At 41.0% G+C, this 12615-nt stretch overlaps 1 protein-coding gene across 1 annotated transcript in view; it reads right to left on the bottom strand.

The window, feature by feature from the left end:
• The window catches only part of wu:fa11c10 (protein FAM110A), a 34503-nt gene extending 22592 nt beyond the window's left edge, over nucleotides 1-11911 (bottom strand). The window contains 1 exon segment of the mRNA XM_039801233.1: nucleotides 11785-11911. The gene's annotated coding sequence lies outside the window, so the exon portion shown is untranslated.
• Nucleotides 11912-12615: the final 704 nt, after the last annotated feature.

Raw genomic sequence — 12615 nt, 5'->3', positions numbered from 1 at the left:
TGCCTCTCGCTGTCAGGCGTTCTCTCGGCAAACGAGTGTCCCTACAGTGGGAGCGGAGCGACCGGACGGCCGGCTGCTGCTCGTTAGCTAACGTTAGCTTTCTAATTTCACCCACCCATTTCACCCAACATGCCTTTATCATACACTGGTTATCGAAAATTTGCCAAACTAAATTGTCACTCATCTGGCGATACCGATGTGCTTTCCTACGATGTGAAAAGAGCGTGTGAATTCAACATTAAGTTGTTACATTTAACTATTTTAGAGGCTGTGGACATTATTTACTTCATTAATGTGTTTACTGTGTTAATGGACTGAGGATGGGAGTAGGATTGGGTATTCAGTTTCGGATTAGGCAGAATCTTCACCAGTGGATTCGGTATTAGGCCGAACCCCAAAAATCTGGATTCGGTGCATTCGTAATGATGATCGATACAATGAGATAACAGAAATGTGTCCTGTAGAGATTTCCCCATACAGTTCCCACAGAGGCAGGTGTTCTTTTAATATCTTTGCTTGTACGACTCGAGTGCAAGCAATGCTGCAAAATTCACATTTACATTAACCCTGGAAGATTTAATTCATAATGCCCACTTCTACTCTGTATCAAAAGGGGTATTGCACTACCATGAAGTTGTAGGACTCACTAGAGTTTTGTGTAATGATCAAAATTGAAGCAGCGGAGACCCAGATGTGTCCATAATCCGTAATCTCTAGTATGGGCCAAGCTGCAAAAACACTAGATTGATGCTACAATTTCCATAATTAGGGCTGCAATTAGTTATTATTTTCATTATTGATCGATTTACCAGTTCATTTCTCGATTAATAGTTTGGTCTACATGTCAGAAAATGATGGAAAATGCCCATCACCATTTCCCAGAGCCCAAAGAGATATTTTGAAATTGCTTGCCTTGTCTCAACAACAATCTAAAAGATATTTAATTAAGTGTCATATTGACAAAGAAAAGCAGCACTTAAGCTGGAACAATTATTTGACCATTGTGCCAGAAGAAATAGTCTGGTACATAACCCACCGTAAACCGTCAAATTGTTGCATTTACACTTTTTTTCCTTGTACAAATTAAACAAATGAGATGCAAAAGGTAATTGATGTTAGCCAGCTGCAGCTTCATATTTACTATTACAGACATGAGCGTGGTATCAAACCTTCTCATCTAACTCCCAACAAGAACTCAAATAAGCATACAGTATTTCCCAAAACGCTGAACTATTCTTTAAAAATGTCTCAAATCCAATCTGAAATAACACCAATGACATCATAAAGGTTATCGTTTTAAACTTGAAAGCTCCCTCCAAAGGAAGTAAGTAAAATGTATTCATAAAGCAATTTTCACAGACATAAGTCACAAAGTGCTTTACAGGGGCAAACACAAAGTAGAATGTGAACACACAATACACAATCAGTATTACACAATATTATTGAATGTGCAGTCCAGGTGCATACGGGTCAACAAAATGCCTGTCTCAACAGGTATACGGCTTTATCTGATTTTTAAAAGAATCCACAGAAACAGAAGACTGTAAGTGAGGAGGCAAAGCATTCAATATGCAGCCACATACGCAGGAGCCTGCCCATGCAAAGCTCTATACTGTACGTAAGTGTATGATTTTTAAGCTGAATCTAATATACAATAGGGAGCCAGTGAAGAGACTTAAGTACCAGGGTAAAGTGAGATTTTCTTTTTGACCCAGGGAGCCAAAAGCAATAGAAGACAACTACAACTATCATTGTTTCCAAGGGCTAGAGACAGAAAAATTTAACTTGTGTACAATTGGAGTGCCCCAATAAATGTAGTCCATTGAAACTTTGAAGAGAAAACATGCTACCACTGACTGAATTACATTGTTGTGTTGAAGGTATACACAGGTTAAAAAAATGTATGTATTAATTAAAGCTGCGAGCAGCGATGGACGGGACCTCGCGCCTCTGGGTTACTCAGACGCCGCAAATCGTCAACAATGAAAAGAGAACTCCCCGCTGAGTTCAAATCAATAATACTTCACAAAAAACTCACTTCATAATATTGTTTTTTTTGAAAAAAAGGGGGTGGCAAAAAAAAAGAGGGGGCACACAAAAAAAAATAAAAAAAAATAAATTTTTTTTTTATTTTTTTTTGATGATACCTCACACAAGACTCTACCTTAGATGGGTCAGCATGTATGAAAGGGGGCGTGGCTTGAACATAGGGGGCGGGCCAAACCATCACCAATGAAGAATGAAGTCTCTGCTGAGTTCAATGACACCTCACACAAGACTCTACCTTAAACAGTTCAAATGTTATAAAGGGGGCGTGGCCTGAGTAAGTGGGCGTGGTTAAAGTATAGGGGGCGGCTCAGTTTCACATGTAGACCACACATTCTAAGTTTCATGTAAATCAGATGATGTTTGTCATATAAGGCGCATTTCCTGTTTCCAGCAGGGGGCGCTATCACCAAAAGTCAATTTTGGCCTGTAGGTGTCCTCAGGCCTGGACCCATGTGATTCGTGAGAAATTCCGGGCAGATACGACAACGTACACTCAAGTTACAACAACTTCTTTGTTCATCGCTAAACACTCAAAATGGCCGCCACGCCACGCCCACACCGTCTGATGAAAAGTTTTTCTTTAATAACTTTTCATCGTTACGGTGTTGGGATGGTACAGACCAAGTTTGAAGTCCATCGGATGAAATCTGTAGGAGGAGTTCGTTAAAGTATAGCACCTTGACTTTTAGGCCTACTTCCTGTTGCCACTAGGGGGCGCTATGACTTTAAGTAAATATCGGCCTTTATTTGTCCTCAGGGTAGGACTCTTATGAATCCTGAAAAGTTTCGAGGTAATCGGACAATGTACACTCGAGTTACACCCACTTCCTGTTTCGGCGGCGCAACGCACACAGCCACACCCTATGACGAAAAGTTTTTCATCTTTAACATCTTAAGATGGAACAGACCGAGTCTGAAGTTGTTTTAAAGTACGACATGTGGAAATGGCCAAAATCGCACTAATTTCGAACTTTGAATTCAAAATGGCGGACTTCCTGTTGGGTTTAGGGTATGGCTCTAATGAAGTTTTTTGTACATCTTGACATGATACATATGAGTACCAAGTTTCGTGAGTCTACGTTAAACGCACTGCAGGGGCTCAATTCTTTTAACTTTCTAGGGGGCGCTAGCGTGCCATTTTTGTGCGGCTATTCCCGAAACCCTTAAAATACGTAGATTTTCACCAGACTTGATGCGACCGCCAAATTTGGTGAGTTTTTGAATATGTTAAGCCCCTCAAAAAGGCAATTCATTTGACGGGAAAAAGAATAGAAAGAATAGAATAGAAACAATAATTCCCTCAGTTTCAATAGGGCCTTCGCCGCTGTCGGCGCTCGGGCCCTAACTAAAAACAACTTCGTTTCAGTTTGAGAAAGCAACTAAAACAAACACGTAACACTGCAATTTATAACACCGTCTTGACCTTTTGCTCTATTTATTTGTACTGCAATACCCTCACATGCAACTCTGCAGACAGTCTGCAGCTACATGAAGAGTATTGAAAAAGTGATAACCAATGTGACACAAGAGTTGGGATCTGTAACACACTCACAGGCATATTAAAAAGCTGTCTGTTTGAGCTCTCTGGTTACTAGGTCAGAGGGCCCAGTGTGGAGGGGGCAGGGTAAATAATGGTTAACAAGAAGCATGTTGCTAAACAGCGACCTCAAAACAGCCAGAGGCGCTGATGACAGGCAAAGGGCAGAGTCACTGTCACGTGCAGTGAGGAATCATGGCCTTCTGGGAATGGCCCAAAAAAAAAAAAAAAAGGGCACGAAGAAACAAATGTTGGCTACCAGTCTGTTGTCGTTTGTCTTTGAAGGGTGGGGCAGACAAGGGAGATCCTCCAAACGTACATGAGCAAACATATTCAAATGCCGTTTGGAGCTCACACATTCTGGGTGTGTTTGGGATTAATGAAGACAAACCGATGAGCGCACACTTTGTGACGTATCAAAGCCAACCACAAAGTCATCAAATTGGATATTGTGTACGCAGTGTTTCCCACAGGTTGAGAATTTACTTGTGGTGGTGGGTGGCGCAGGATGTGACGGCGCCGCTCAGTAATAAACTAACAAACAAAGGTTTATGAACTATTTATTGAAAACAATGACTACATAACATTAACAGATAATTTAGAAAGAAATAACTATGTACATATTAAAATAAACCAGACTAGATGATACAGATGAAGTTTAAACAATCGAACCACGAACGCCGTGCAACCAGTAACCAGTAACATAGCTCAAACTAGGGGTGGGCGATATATATCGTTTACGATAATATTGTCATTGTTGTGTTAACGATGTGCAAACTGACATTATCGAGTATTTAAATTACTTAGAAAAAAAACACTTCAAAACAGGCATGGGAACGCTACACATTCACTCATGTCAACAAAGATGGCGGCGCGCTATTGTGCAGCGGCTACTAGCTCTCCTGTCGGTGTATATTTATACAAGTACAGCCACACTGAACTAATCAATATAGGACTACGATACAACACAGCCGTTACGAGAGCCTTCCAGGCGGCTCATAACATCCCGGAGGACATAGCCAGACCGGGCGCTGCGTGGGTTGTTGTCCGCATCTAGCACGACGAGCTAGCTACCGGCAGGATGAGAACATAACTCCGGCAAGACCAGAGGTGGAGGACTGCATTTTTGTGCAGAATGAATGGAGTACCAACCGCAGGATCGTTGTCCAGCACGGCTCACCTGACCTGGAGCCCTGCCGGTAATATACAGGCCATTTTATTTACCACGGAAACAGCACACTGCCGTCTACATAGCCCCCGATGCTAACGTTAGCACAAGTTTGGCTCACTGCTTACCATAGCGAACTAACTCCAGCGCGATCACCTGGAGGGGATGCATATTATAGTAGGGGACTTTTACAAGGCGTCCTTAAAGTCTGTACTCCCCAGCTTTTTCCAGCATGCAGCTTGTGCTACTAGAGGGAAGAACACACTAGACCATGTATACTCTAACATCAAGAAAGCACACAGAACTGCGCCTCTCCCTCACCTGGGCCTGTCAGGTCACATCCAACGTAGTATAGTATTTTGTCTTTAAAATTGTTTTTACTTGAATACTTACATTTTAAAGAAAATAAATAAGAATTGTTTTCATTCAACATTGTGCCCATTATTATAATCAGTGATTAAGTAACTCAGACTTTTAAAAACACAATTTTAAAGGATATCGTCTAATTATCGTTAGTCAAAATCTGCAAAAATAGATATTTTTTGTCCATATCGCCCACCCCTAAATTAAAATAAATATTTAGTACAGTAACTTGGTTCATGTTTAAATCAATAATGTCTCATATCTTTATGTACTAGTAATTCTATACAATAATAGGTCAAATGCAGCAAGTCAAAAGACCAACTGGACCTTCTTTGTCAGTTTGCACACATTTCTTTGAAGGATTTCAAAAATATCGTCTGAATATCGATATCGAGATATTGGGAAAAAAACAACGAGATATTCATTTTAGTCAATATCTCCCACCCCTAGCTCAAACACAGCGTTTGTGATTTGACTGCTCATGACTGTTTTCTAAGATGGCGTCTGAATGTAAACATGAACGCTACGGTCTTTATAATCTCTCTTTTTGATAAACTGTCTGTACACTCACAAAGTTCTCAATGCTTCGGTTTACATGTAGGGACCCTCATAATGCTACCGTTTAGGTGTGGTGCCATTTTGAGCCTCGTTAGTTGTGTAAAATAGTGATTTATCAAGTGCCCCAAAAGCTAGCGTTGGCACCTAACCACCGGTTTTGCGGTAGGTTGTTTCAAGCTAGAGACACATTCGATTAGCATGAAAACATGTCCCAGAGAACGCTCCACTCGGTACACATGTTATTAACCCCTAGGTTAATTTTGCGCCGGAATTGTCCTTTAATCCAAAAAGCCACAACACCACAAACAAAATGCTACTACTAAGGATAGCCAAGGCTGAAGTGAATGTTGACGCTGTATGAGGGCTGCACAATATAGTTTTTTTTATCATCATCAGCGGATCTCGATCTACCAGGGCGGGGACACCCAAGTAGAACCTATGTATGGGAAACACTGGTATGCAGTCATCGTTGAGTCAGTCTCAACTGTCTGGATTTCAGCCTCAGACCCAATATGATTAATGACTGAATCTGTGTGTGGGCTGTTGGTTATATAAATAGCAGCAAACAGAAACACCACTTGTGCTCCTTCACCTGGCAAACACAGACAACAAAGTAGAACAAAGTAAGTAGATCAGTGTCAGACTGATGTACACGTGTTGCGTTTCAGGTGGAAACCAGTTCAGCCATCAACTGCATTGAAAACAAAACGATAAAAAGGGTTTCTGCAGGACACTAACTTAATGCAAGGTCTTCCTCTCTAGGTTACCTCTCAGTGAGCAAAGCGCCGTCAGTTTGTCTCCGGGTCACATCTTCACTCAGTCACGCAAGACGTGAGGGATCTGCATGCAAGTCCTGAGCTGCTGACCTCCAGGGTTCAGTACAGACAAGAGACACAGCTTGCCAGGACAAGGAGTCACAATGACCTCATTCCTCAGGGGGAGACTGGCCCAAACTGGGAGCACCCAAGAGCCAATGACAGAAGGGAACTCCAGCCACATGACTCCTAATGTCTAGGATATTTAGGCCAGAGAGGGCTTAACCTGACTGTGAGGCTAGCAAGAATGCACACTGCACTCTTGCAAAGTGAGACGTCACAGCTTGATATCAAGAGGAAATACTAAAGTCCAACTATCAATGAAGGCTGATATAAGCCTCCCTAGTTTAATTACAGTTGGTGCTCTATATAAGACTCTGCAACAATGGGTGTGCGAGGTAACTTGTATTCGCTTGAGTACTTTGATGTCATGCCATTTTATACTTCTACTTCACTACATTTCAGGGAGAAATATTGTACTTTGACAGCTGTAGTATGCTGTGTGTGTGTGTGTGTGTGTGTGTGTGTGTGTGTGTGTGTGTGTGTGTGTGTGTGTGTGTGTGTGTGTGTGTGTGTATATATATATATATATATATATATATATATATATATATATATATGGTTATATTTATTTATTTTTAAATATTTTTTTTTTTTGGGCTTTTCCGCCTTTATTTGATAGGACAGCTAGGTGAGAAAGGGGGAGAGAGGGGGAAGACATGCAGGAAAACATCACAGGTCGGATTCGAACCCTGGACCTCTGCGTCGAGGCATAAACCTCTCAGTATATGTGCGCCTGCTCTACCCACTGAGTCAACCCGGCCACACGATGCATTGTTTAAACCACCCATCAGTATAATATAGTTCAAATTAGTTCCACCTTCACTAGCTACATGGTAAAATAATAATTACACATTAATGCAATGGTAATAATCATCCAATAATAAGATAAAACACGGACAGGGGCCATTCCTCTGCCTCATAACTTTTACTGTTGAAACTTTTAAATTCTGGTCCATTTTGGGACAGCTGTGATTACCGGTGCTAACAATAAGCACATAATTCATAATAAACACGTTATTGATCACTGTAGGGCAGGAAACACTTTGCACAGTTACTCCGTTTTAAATACAACAGGAGGAAGGCGAGCAACTCACATATTTGCATGGTTAAATAACTACACTTGTACTGAAAACAAATGTGTTTCTCTTGAAAATGCCTGGGGCTTGTTGTTCTGCTCTCTGGATTGTGTCATTTTACAACGCATGCGCACAAATGATGTCCAAAGCATGCCGGTTCTTGTCTTCCAAATTTCTTCTAGTACATGCATGCATCATTTCCTGTGAATCCCTTGCGCATGTACACGCCATGATCTGAATCCAGCACTGCACCACTGACAATGTAAACTACATGGTAACTAATGAGTGTAAATTCATTTAACGGCTACGGCAGAATAAATACCATAAAAAAAATGGGTTTCATATGATGAAATTTTTGAGGATTATAACTTTAGGTCATTTTTTTCTGATAATTTATGTACCTTTGCTGAAATAAAATTATGAATTGGTATTTTTATAGTGTGATACTGCCACTTTTACTTAACTAAAAGATCTCAATACTTCCACCCCCATTCATGAGTGTACTTATGCATTCAGATGTGCAGCTTATTTAGTGTCAGTGATATCATACATGTGGTACCTATGCACATGAATGCATAAAGAATCTATTTCAGCCACATTAAATGAGTGCTTTGAACAGCGTTGCATAATGCCAGATTGTATCTGTGGCTGTGTGTGTGTGTGTGTGTGTGTGTGTGTGTGTGTGTGTGTGTGTGTGTGTGTGTGTGTGTGTGTGTGTGTGTGTGTGTGTGTGTGTGTGTGTGTGTGTGTCTGCAACGTCTGGTGTGGTTATGTTGTATACTTTGGCCAAGTGGAGAAGATTACTCGGCCTGGTGCGAAAAACGATGCCAACATAAAAATGACCTCATGGCAGCGCAGATGACCTGCAAACAGAGCTACGTCACTGCAGAAATATCGGCCAAATACAGGTAGAACCACAGGACAGACAGCAGCCAAACGGAGACAGGCAAGAAACGAGAGAGAGGAAGACAGGAAGAGAAACACAGCAATAGACAAGCAGGACTTGGCACAGTCAGCAAAACAACGCACAGCAGCCAGACAGTTAAGTGTGAGAACTGAAGCCACACAGCTTCTGAGTCACTTAAACACTTTTTGTTCTGAAACAAAGGGCAGTGCGCGATTTGACTATGGCACCTAACACAAAACACCAACACGACCTACTCGCCTTGGGAAACTCTACCAAAATAGCACATGTATTTTCTTCATGCTTTTAGAAGTGGAAACTCTAAAAATGGTCAGTCTGCGAAGAAAAACACATTTTCATATGTTGTTTTTCAACAATAATGTTGGCTATAATATTATAAGCCACAGTGGAGCATAACTATTATTTGCTGGCTATTCTTTGTGATGAATGGTATGGTAGGTTTGGTAGGAAAAACAGGGTATTTTCCAGCTAATCACAGGTTTGGTGTCATAGACCTTCTAAATTGAGAGAAAGCAGAGAACATCACTAGCATTAGATACAGTGGTAAGTTACTCTATTATGCATGCCATCACAGCAAGATGATGTAAAAGTTGAGATTAAATGTTCCAGCGTGTCTGTCTGTGGCAGTTAGCCTATGTTAGGCACAGACTGTAATAATACAGCCACTGACATCTACAGTAGTCCTTAATTACAAAGGATTCCCTTATTTTTGCCCCAGCCAAATCCACACCGCTAGGATCAAAATACCGACAAGTTAACAACAGGATGGGCGGACAGAGAAAAAAAGATCCTCCGAGACTGAAAACATCATGAACCAAACCCCAAACATGGTGACTTTCTGGAGAAAATCTACTAGCACACATCTTATTACATCTTATCATCTTTTCACAAAATGTCTTGATTCTTATTTTTTTAACCCGGACATTTAAGAAGTAGGCTACTTCCTTATTGGAGCCGCAGCACTAAAGAAGTCAAACATCAGAGACTACAAAGTTGAGTCGGTCTCAACTTTTCGCCGCAGACCCGCTGCGTTGTTTTGCTTGTCCATCCTGCGGCAAATCCCGCTGCAGCCCAAACGCACTACCCCCATTCAAAATTAATGGATTCCTGCGGTTTTTTGCCGGACCGTTGGACGGCCAACGCAGGTTGTCTAACGGAGCGCTGTAGAGGATGGTCTGGCAAGCAAGGCTAGTGTGAACTGACGTACTTAGAGCTGTCTTCTTGTGATCAGATTAGGGCTGGGCGATATGGAGAAAATCAAATATCACAATATTTTGGACCAAATACCTCGATATCGATACCGCAACTATATTGTAGTGTTGACTATTGGTGCTTTTACAAAATATTTACACAATGAGATTTTTGATAAATAATCATCAGTAATGTGGATATAATGACTAAGTGGGTAAAGGCAAATAATAGAACAGTTACAACAGTCTGGTAAGTTCAGAAAATGGCATCACTTTACTGTAATGCAGCCTTTAAAACCAGGAAAAGACAACACTTATGTCATATCACGATATTACGATATCCAAAATAAAAAAATTAAAAATTAAAATAATTAAAAATGAAAGGATGAAATGTTTATGTTTATTCCAATACAATTCCAGTTCCACTGGAAGAATGAGAAGTTTAAATTGATTTTGCCCACCAGAATGGCAAAGCTGCTGATCAAGCTAATCTAAGATCCTGAATTAGACAAAAGGCTCTGTTACCAGGGGAGTATATACAGCCAACATCTTACACGCGCATTACATAAGCAGAAGCCCATCTCCTGCTTTGATACCACTGATGTAAAAAAGTACATCCCCTGGACAGGACATTGGTGGGTTGTGGTGGGCCTCTGTCTTCAAACCCCCCATAAGCTTCTTTCCAGACATCACCAAGCCCTACTCTTCATCCATTTGATGTTTCCCCTTGTCTAAATGAAAGAAACTAATTCTCTGCGGATTCTTCAAAAGACAAATGTGAATAACAGTAGGCAGTTCTGCACCACTGCTATTTGCACTCTGTCACGCACTGTTATTACCATTTGAAAAGTTCCATGCTTTTTCCATTTGGATATAAGAAATAGGGTCAGCCGACTATTTTTCTTGTTTTTTTCCCCCAAGATGAACGCTCAGTTACTGAGGGGGCCATACAAAAAAAAAAATATGACTCCACGCTGAGAAGTTAACTGACTTTTCTTGAGTCCTGCAGGATGCACATTCCTGGCCTGGAAATGATTACGAGTGGAAATTACAAGGTGGTGGGTTTGTTGCCGTTGCCCAAAGTGAACAGCTTTTGCAGGTCTATTATGAGCATGAACCAATGATTAAGCAAACGTAGTCTACTTTTCTCACGTTATATTTCATGTGACAGGATGGCGCAGTAGCTCAGCAGAATGTCGTTCAGTCAGATTATTTGGTCATGTTTCTGTAGCTGGAGCTGACCTTTCACCACCCAGCAAAGAGGAAGAAAAGAGAACACTCATGATTTTTAAGCTGACTCCAGACTCAACCTGCTGATTCAATACAGGAAGGGGCATCTGATTCAACAGCAGCACATCTCAGACCTCAACTTCCGCCTCTGATGGCGAGAGACGCTTTCCTCGTTTCCTCCCCCATGCATGGTGTAAATGCTCCAAAACCCAAACAGCGTGAAGCATTGTGTGACCTTTAAACCAGACAAGACTCACATCCTGTAGTACTGAGGTGGACTTCCTCTTTTTATGCAACAGACATCATGTTACCTCAGATCTTTTTTACATTCTTCTGGGAATCCCAGCTAACAGGCCCGATTTCCCAACATCACCTCCCCAGTAAAATCATCTCTGCGGCGGATTACGGAGGGGGTCTCAGAGAGATTACAGACTTGGTGCATTTACAGAAAATGTTTGAGTCACTGACGTTAACGCTACCCTACAAAAAACGGTACATGGGCATGTCGGAAATCTTTGAACAATAAAGTAAAAGGTAGTATATTTTGTTGCTAAATGGAAATAATAGTGCCTTTAAAAGTCACGTTAACAGTGTATAAAAGAAACAACCTATTTTGGCTTCTTTAGCTACCTCGACTGTATAATTCGAATAAATATTTAACCAACTGCAAGGGGCCGCGGAGGGATTTCAAATCTTTGTTTTTTTCACTCAGCCTATCGCTAAAAGCCTACAGCCATTACGCTAACGGTTACAACAAAAGCCCCATTTATTGTTCCACATGGCCAGTTCCATTATAAAAGACCTACTCACCTGTGTCTACGTCTTTTTTTGGAAGAGGGTGTATTTATTTTCGTGTGTCGAAGAAGGGTATTACTAGATACTAGATACAGGGAAGCGTTGGTCAACGAGTCCACGCTCTCTTAATATATCCATGGTCCACTTTCACAAAAACTTTCAATGTTGGCGCGGCTGATACCATGAAGGAACTCCAACCACACTGTCAGAAATAGCTGGCCTTTGTTATGTACGCATATGAAACGCAGTACAACATATAAAATCATGAATAGATTAATGTGTTGGAGTGACAGTCGATTCAATGATTGTGAAATGCTGAATTAATTTCACTTTATAGTTTATTTGGGATAGACAGTTAGCGCACCCCTAAAATGATCCCACTTTGGTATGGTCGGGTTCCCCCTCATTGGTCAGCCTGGGCCATTTACAGTTTTGGAGGACGCTGCGTGCCCGGTACCTTGGTAACCACTTCTTCTCGCGAGAATAAAAGCATGAAACGTCATACAAAATGACTAGACTTGAACGTTTTTTTGTTTTTTAATTCAGAATACACAGATATACAAAGAAACAAGGAATTTTTACAAATCCACTATAAAGAAGAAGAAGAGGAAATGAGATATAACTTTTCCTTATTTTTCTTAACCTCTCCATCTCCAAATTCTTTCAACATATTTTCTTCTTACTGGGTTCGGGTAATATTCCTTTAATAGAATATTTCTAATAACTTTGTTGGTGCATTTATAGTCACGGAAATCAATTCCTTCAATGCAGAGCGGCCTCAGACTAGGAGAAACCTTGGAGTACCTAATGTCTTCTCTCACCATTGATTTCAGAGACATTGGTATA

Source organism: Perca fluviatilis, chromosome 5 (genome assembly GCF_010015445.1).
Source record: "Perca fluviatilis chromosome 5, GENO_Pfluv_1.0, whole genome shotgun sequence".
Taxonomy (NCBI): Eukaryota; Metazoa; Chordata; class Actinopteri; order Perciformes; family Percidae; genus Perca; species Perca fluviatilis.
Note: the sequence above shows the minus strand (reverse complement) of the source record. Positions and strands in the feature narration are given on the sequence as shown.